Here is a 7,712-nt window from a genome sequence, read left to right as displayed (position 1 = left end):
ATCTAATAGAAAATCAAACTTGGTAAAAAATGGGATGAATTTTACCAGATATCCAAAGTAAAGGAAATGCTTTAAAACTGGCCGAAATAGACAATAAAATAAATGGGTAGTATTACTAGGGCAACTAAATAAATTATAGTCAATGGGAATATCAATCATAGATAGTTGCTGCTATATTATGTTTATAGGCTTTTTAAAGCTTTACATAGATATTCAAAATCCACTATATCAAGTCTCTGTTAGTACTAGACTTTACCACTATTTCATTGCTAGTCAAGATTGATTAGATCTTAACTCCACTGTTTAACCCCTCGCTACATATTTTCCCTCAGAAAGCAAAAGTGAATTGGACCACTTCAACTCTTCTCACTTGGGGAAAGTTTGTGGCCTGTGTTTATCATTACTTACCCTTAAGTCATCACATTGCCACTTAGTAAGCTATTATCTCTAAGAAACTTCAGATATAGAAAACTACATTTTGGCAAGAATAAATGAAAACACCAGAAGGTTGAAGTTTAATTGGAAACCCAGTGTACACACATTTTGCTATGTTTCCTCCTTCACATCCTCTTTGTTTTAATTGGAGTTGAAATAAGGTTATCATCCATATGGCCCATCCTAATTAGCAGAATTAAATGAGCTTAAACAGCCAATTTAATATTTTATGATAATCACTTCCTTTTTTTTAGTTTTTTAAATATAAATTGCTTGTTCTGTAATCCACAACATTAGAATATGTTCCTGTATTTTAAAACTGGCCATACATGATAACATTATGTAGCAAATAAATATTTTCTGTTGCAGTTTCTCTCGGGTACTCATTACAACTCAGTATGTAGGGATAATTTCAGTTTAGTTGGTCAGACAAGCTATGACCAAAAAGCACAGTTGTTTGGAGAAACCAATAACACCATCCCTGATCTTGGAAAGTAGTGACTTTATTTTTGCTAATGGGTAGACTAAGTGCTTCATCTTCCATTTTTCTTTCTCTCTTACTTTGTACCCCACATGCCAAGAGATAGATAGTGATATTTTAGGCCACAAGTATACTTTGCTGTAGCTTAAGCATGCCTTTTTCGTTTCTTGTTCTGTGTATCTCATTAAGATTTTCCCAAATAAACACTAATTCCCCTTTTCCTAGGTACCACCTCCTCAAGCTACAAAATGTACATACTTTACATGCCCTTTGCTTCTGGTGCCTAGAGCTTATGGTATACCGGGGATGTTGACAGGTACTCTCTGACACTGCATTTTGAAATAATTTTTTTTTTAGGTTTGTGAAAAATGGCATATTAGTGAGTACTCACATGGACTTTCAAGAGAAAAATCACCTTTTGTGGTGGTATTTTGAATCTTTGAGACAAATGGCAACTATTTTAAAAGATTTTTAAAAAATAGACTTTGTTTTTTCGAGCAGTTTCAGGTTCACAGCAAAATTGAGAGGAAGGTACAGAGAGTTCCCATATACCCTCTACCCCCGCATTTATACAGTCTCCCCCACTATCAACACCTTGCACCATAGTAGTGCATTTGTTAAAATCACTGAACCTTCATTGACGCATCGTCACCCAAAGTCCATAGTTCACTTTTTATGTTGTACATTCTGTGAGTTTTGAAAAATACATAAATGACCTGTATCCACCACTCATATCATACAGAGTAGTTTCACTGCCCTACAAATCCTCTGCAAACACAACCATTTTAATAGCTGCCAAAGAAGGAAGTGTACTGGCTTTTAGACAAGTAACAGACTTTATTGTTTTAAAAAGTCTAGAATTTTATTTGAGCAGTTTTTTTGTGTTCTAGTAATGCTTTCAATTCCTAAATTTATTATAAGTAGTCATGTATTTAATGCAATTTCTAATTATTTAGTTTTCAGTATTTTTACAATATGTGTGTAATGTATAATTTGAAGGAAAGGTATGACTTCTTGGTTTCTTGTATGCCTTAGAATCCTAGGTAAATAAAAAAATTAAAAGAAAACCTTTTTATTTAAAAGACTTCAGTTAGAGAAGTGTTGACAACTAAGATCCCAGATATTTTAATTAATGTTTACTTAAGCCTTTTTCAGATGAAGAGGTACTGAATATAGGTGATATTCTTATTGTTTCCTTAATAGCTACTCATGTTGTGAGAAAAACGTTAGAAACTGGTAATAAAAAAATGAGATACTATGCAAGAAAATAACTTCTCTTTGTACTTACTTGGCATTTCTTGACCTTTACCCACTTATAACAATGAGAGAGAACCAAAATGATACTTGGTAACCAGAGAAAGCCATGGAGAGCTCACACTGATAGCTGATAGTTTGCACAGTGCTGATCCCTAGCAGTGTATTTATTTATAAGTCTTCAGATTAATACAATTAAATAGCTGCAGTCCATATCAAAACATAATATCTCTGTTTGGCTTTTGTTTGGTTTTGTATGATTTTTTAGCAGAACTAGAGAACTTACCACTGAAGTGTATCAGGTAAGCTCTTAGCAGACTGTTCAGAGGGAACCAGTGGGATTTTGACGTAAGTTACATAATTGTGGTCTGAAAATAACCTAAACTGATCTTCTGTTTGAATACAGTTATGTGAATTTCTCTGATACTAATGTACAGAAACTATATTTCCCCACAAAAATTTCCACTGTTTGTTTAATCAAATAATTGTTTCTTTATGAAGGATTTCAGAAATTTGCAATAAATTTCAACTCTTTATGTTATGGCAGTAATGGATATTTCAAAGCTGTATGTTTACTTTTGTTGTTTGGTAGGGTGTATTGAAGGAAGTTCCAGATAAAATGTCTGTATCTACAGTAGTTGTGAGAATGTTCACAGATGACCCTTGAAAAACACGGGGCTTAGGGGTACCACTCTCCACGCCGTTGAAACTTGAGTATAACTTTACATTTGGCCCCCTGTGGTTCTGAATTCACAGATTCAACTAACCTTGCATTATGTGGTACTGGAGAATGCACTCACTGAAAAAAATCTGCACGTAAGTCGACCTGTGCAGTTCAAACCTGTGCTGTTCAGGGGTCAACTGTATTAGGGTTTCCAGAGAAATGGCACCAATAGAAGATAGGTAGGGAGGGTGATATAAGTTTTCTTTTAATTATGAGGAATTGGCTTATGTTTAGTGGAAGCCGAGAAATCCCACAATCTGCCATGCAAGCTGGAGACCCAGGAAAGCCAGTGGTATAATTCAGTCCAAGTCCACAGGCTTGAGAACCAGAGGAACCAATAGTATAAATCCCAGTCTGAGGTCAGGAGAAGATGAGATGAGAAGTCCCAACTCAAGCAGTGAGGCAGGAAAAAAAAAAAAGGGCAAATCCTCTTTCCTCTGCCTTCTGTTCTTTTCAGGCCTCAACAGATTAAAAGATGCCCACCCACATTGATGCAAGTGCTAATCTCATCCGGAAATACCCTCACAGACACACCCGGAAATAATGTTTAATCTGGGCACCCTGGCCAATCAAGCTGACACATAAAAGTAACTGTGGCAGATACCTCCTAGTGTTCTTCTGGTATGTTAGTTGTAATTCTTGTTCAACAATAAATTTCAAAGGCTTGAAGTTCTGGCCGAAACACTGAGAAGAGAGTTATGAAAAGTGGATGTATATGAAGTACCTGTCCATTTTGAAATACAGATTTAAGACTTAAAAAGGTATTAAAGAGTGTTGACCTGAAATAAATAGACTGTGTTGACTGAAAAAAAATACACAACATAAAAGTTGAGGATTATGTTTTATTCAGTGGTTTTCTAAGGATTTCAAGCCCAGAAGACAGCCTGTCAGATAGTTCTGAGGGACTGCCCCGAAGAGGTAAGGGAGGAGCCAGGGTATATAGGGGTTGTTGCAGCGAAGACCAGGTAGTCAGGACATCAAAAGTCTACCGTTAACCAAAGAAAACCAGGCATCTCAAGGAGTTTAGTACTTTTCTGTGTGTGGGAAGACACAAGGCTCATTGAATTCATTCCTCTGATGTGCACCTCAGCTCTCTGGGTCCAGTATCCTGTGCTTTCCCATCCTGAGTTCTCTCCAGGTGCACCATTGCAGGTGCAGCCTGTTTGTCTCTGTCCTGAGTTCCCTCCGGGCTCACTGTCTGGGGCAGCTTGATGGCAGTGTCCTTTGTTTACTGATATGACAAACAACATTTTTTATTCAAAACTGCCAGATATTTCTCTAGGAAAGATGGATTTATTTGGGATCAGCAGAAGATTGCAACTTGGGGTTGGCTACATGGTGAGTCACGTGCAAGTCCCCGCCTGCCAGCAAAGGAGAACACTGTTACAGGGAGGAAAAGGAAGTTGGGAGGGCTACCATAAACAAAGAGTCCATGGCTTTTCATTGGCTGTGTCCTTGCCAGGAAAGAAGAGGAGTCTTCCTTCTTCTTGTTGGGCTCTGCTAGCATTGCAGGGCATGAGAGCTCCCCCTTCTGGTCTTCCAACTCTATTTTATTGAGGTTTTTGTTTATTTGTTTACAAGAATTAATGTAGCTCTATAAAATTAGATTATATTTATGGGTGATGAATTATTGGAAGATGAATGCTGCCTACATTTTCAGTAATTTCCTCGTGGAAACATTTTTTAACTTAGTAGTTACAGATTTTTAAACCTTTTCATGTATAAAATGTCTGATCTCTAAAATAACAGTATTAAAATCAATAACTAAATTAAATCATATAACTATAGCAACTGTATAACTATATTAAACCATAGGACTCTGATAATAGCAGTAGATGTCTAGAAAGAAAGGTCTGTATGCTCAAATGGCTAAAAGGTATCTGATTCCATGCTGGGATAAATCACTGAATGAGATATGTCTTTTAGAATATGATGGTTTTCGTTTTCTCATGATGTGGAATTTGTTTTCTAGGTCACCATTCTTTAGTTTCTGAGGCAGGAGAATAAAATAGATTTTTCCTTAATTGCAGAACTAGATATATTTTAACAGAGAGAAATTTGGTTGACTGTGGCTCTGAGTTATCTTTTAGTTTAATTCTAGATCGTTAATCTTTCTTGATTATACAACGTATGGACTAACTTAAAAACAAATTTTAAAATGAGTCATTTTTATATATTTAATAAATACAAAAATATCTATAGTACTTCACGCAAAGAACTGTTCTAGGTGCTTTCCGGGACACAAAGATGCTCTTTACTCTGGGGTTTAATTTAGGGAAATAAAACAATATAAAGCAGGATTGCAATAAGAAGCAGGATTTGAGGTATGGACAAAATGCTTTAGAGTCTCAACTAAAGAAATAATTAAATACAGCCGAAGGAATTAGGAAAGGTTTAAATCTCTGATCTGAAACACACGAAACCAGGCAGATTGGCAGCACTGTGAATTCGTAATCACTGACTCTGCCAAACTAGCAATCTTAGTTCATTTCTTTTATCAGCTGACTTACCGTGAAAAAGTTTGTACTTCCTTCCACCCTCTTCTAGTCTTCAACCCACCTACTCCTGTCTTTACTCTTAGTAATAGAATATCTTATTTCATGCTTCACACAAAAAAACAGTGTCAGGCATTCCTTCACCATCCCATTGTCATATCCACAAACTTATTCTTACTTGTATCTATCCTCTGTTATGTTAGAAAGTCAGTTCTTTCTTGTCAATTCTGAATCCAATACTCTGCTTTTTCAGGAATCTCATTCCTTTTAATACACCTATTCTCTCATTCCTTGAGCCTCTCCTCTACTGGAGTCTTCCTATCATCATTCAAAGCTCCTTGGTGCATGCATGACTATCTCAAAATAGGTTGGTGATAAGTTCAGTGTAAAGAACCCAACAGACATCATTGTGGAGGTCAAGTTTCTGTATTGATGAAGGAACCTATGGAAACATTATATAAAGCAAGGACAATGCGGCATGCTCCTGGTGTGGATCTGTCTTCCCAGATCCCCTGGGATCCCCCTGGGCTACACTACTATGAATGAGTCTACATGTGGCCTGTGAAGATTCCCGGAAGTTCTGTTTTCATTATCGCAGGAAATTTTATTCTTTCTTCACTTTCCTTCTCTCACCAGGCTATTCATTCCCAGCTAAAACCTTCATTTCTGCTTGCATAACAAGTATTGTAACCGGTAGAAAACAATCCCAACAAATTCCTGAGTAATTATTAAGAACTTAGGTGTAATTAATGAGTAGGAGCATTAGTTTCTCAGCATAGTATGTTAGGTCACCTACATTTCAGGCCTCTCTGTGGCCTACTTCCTTCTTTTAAGAAATTCCTAGACCTCCCACCCTATTCTAGATTCTGGTTTATTTGGTCTCCTCTTCATAGGTAATGTCTAACTGCTCTGTTCTTAGCCTGTTTTCTTCATTCTTCCATCCTTGCCATGCCACTGAACCTCATGCTGAAGCTTTAAGTGCTTTTCAGCTATTTTTTATTACTCAGTTTTCTTAACAGTAGAGCTCTTCCTCCTTGAAACCATTTCTTCCCTTAGCTTTCAAGCTTTGTGTGTTGTCTTACTACCTTTCTAGACTATCCTTTTCTTTGTTCTCTGTTGGCTCATCTTCATGCAGTTTAAAAATTGGGAATTCTTTAGTACTCAGTCCTAGACCATCCTCTCTTCTCCTTCTACATTATGTCTCAGGGCAATCTTATCTATTCCCATGGCTGCAAATGCTGTCTACTTGCTGAAGGCTGCCAAATTTATGCTTGTATACAAATCTTGCTAACGAGCTTCACTATCATTTGACTAATGTGGACATCTTTTCCTGAACATTATCCCAAGCACAGCTTTTGATTTCCCATTCCTACCACAAATCTGGCCTCCATTGCTCCCCATCTAAGTAAAATGAACTATCATCCACCTGGTTGGTCATCCCAGAAACCTACAAATCAACTTGGAACTCCCCTCTCATCTTCCATAGTCAGTCAATCACCCTATTCAGAAATGTACATCATAAGTAGATCTTCAATGCACCCACTTCTCCATCTATACTGTAACTTACCTAGTCATCTTCCACCTGTAGTAGTGTACTTTCCCCATAATCGGTCTCCCTCTTGTTTCCCTCTAATACATTCTCCACCCAGCAGCCAGAGTGGTATTTTTAAAACGCAGATATGATTGTCACTCCTTCATTCCCATTGCTCTTGGTGTGAAGTCCAAAATCCTTCACACAATTTATAAGGCCCTGCATAGTCTGAGCTCTGCCTTCCATTCCAGCCTCATCTTGAACTATTCCCACTGATCTATTTTACGTTCTTGGAAGGCAGTATTCACCTAGTTTCTTCAGGATCTTTGCACATGTTTTTTCATCCATATGGCATAGTTTTCTTCTTTGGTCTTCCCTTTGCCAGATCCCATTGTTTTTTTAGGTGCTAACTTAAATGTCTGTCCCTCAGAAAAGCCTTTTTTTTACATCTTAGGCAATGTTAGGTCCTATTTTCATATATAATTTTCCTTTATAGCTTTTATCATAGTTGTGATTAAATAATTGCATAATTTTTGTTTATTGTCTCTTCTACACTGCAGTTTCCACAAAAGCAGAGTCCTGTTTACTGTTGCATTCCTGAGGCTAGCACAGTTCCTGGCACATAATGGATACATAGTAAATATTTGTTCATTCATTCATTTAACTGATAGGCAGTATTTTGGGTGTTAGGGATATAGCAGTGCATAAACAGAAAAAAAATGAATGAGCGTACTGAGTCATGTTATATTGCTCAGTGAAGTGATAGCTAAAGGCCAGTATCTTCCTGTGGAG

This window comes from Hyperoodon ampullatus (assembly GCF_949752795.1).
Source record: "Hyperoodon ampullatus genome assembly, chromosome: 3".
Lineage (NCBI taxonomy): Eukaryota > Metazoa > Chordata > Mammalia > Artiodactyla > Ziphiidae > Hyperoodon > Hyperoodon ampullatus.
The sequence above is the reverse complement of the archived record's forward strand: the minus strand, read 5'-3'. Positions refer to the sequence as shown.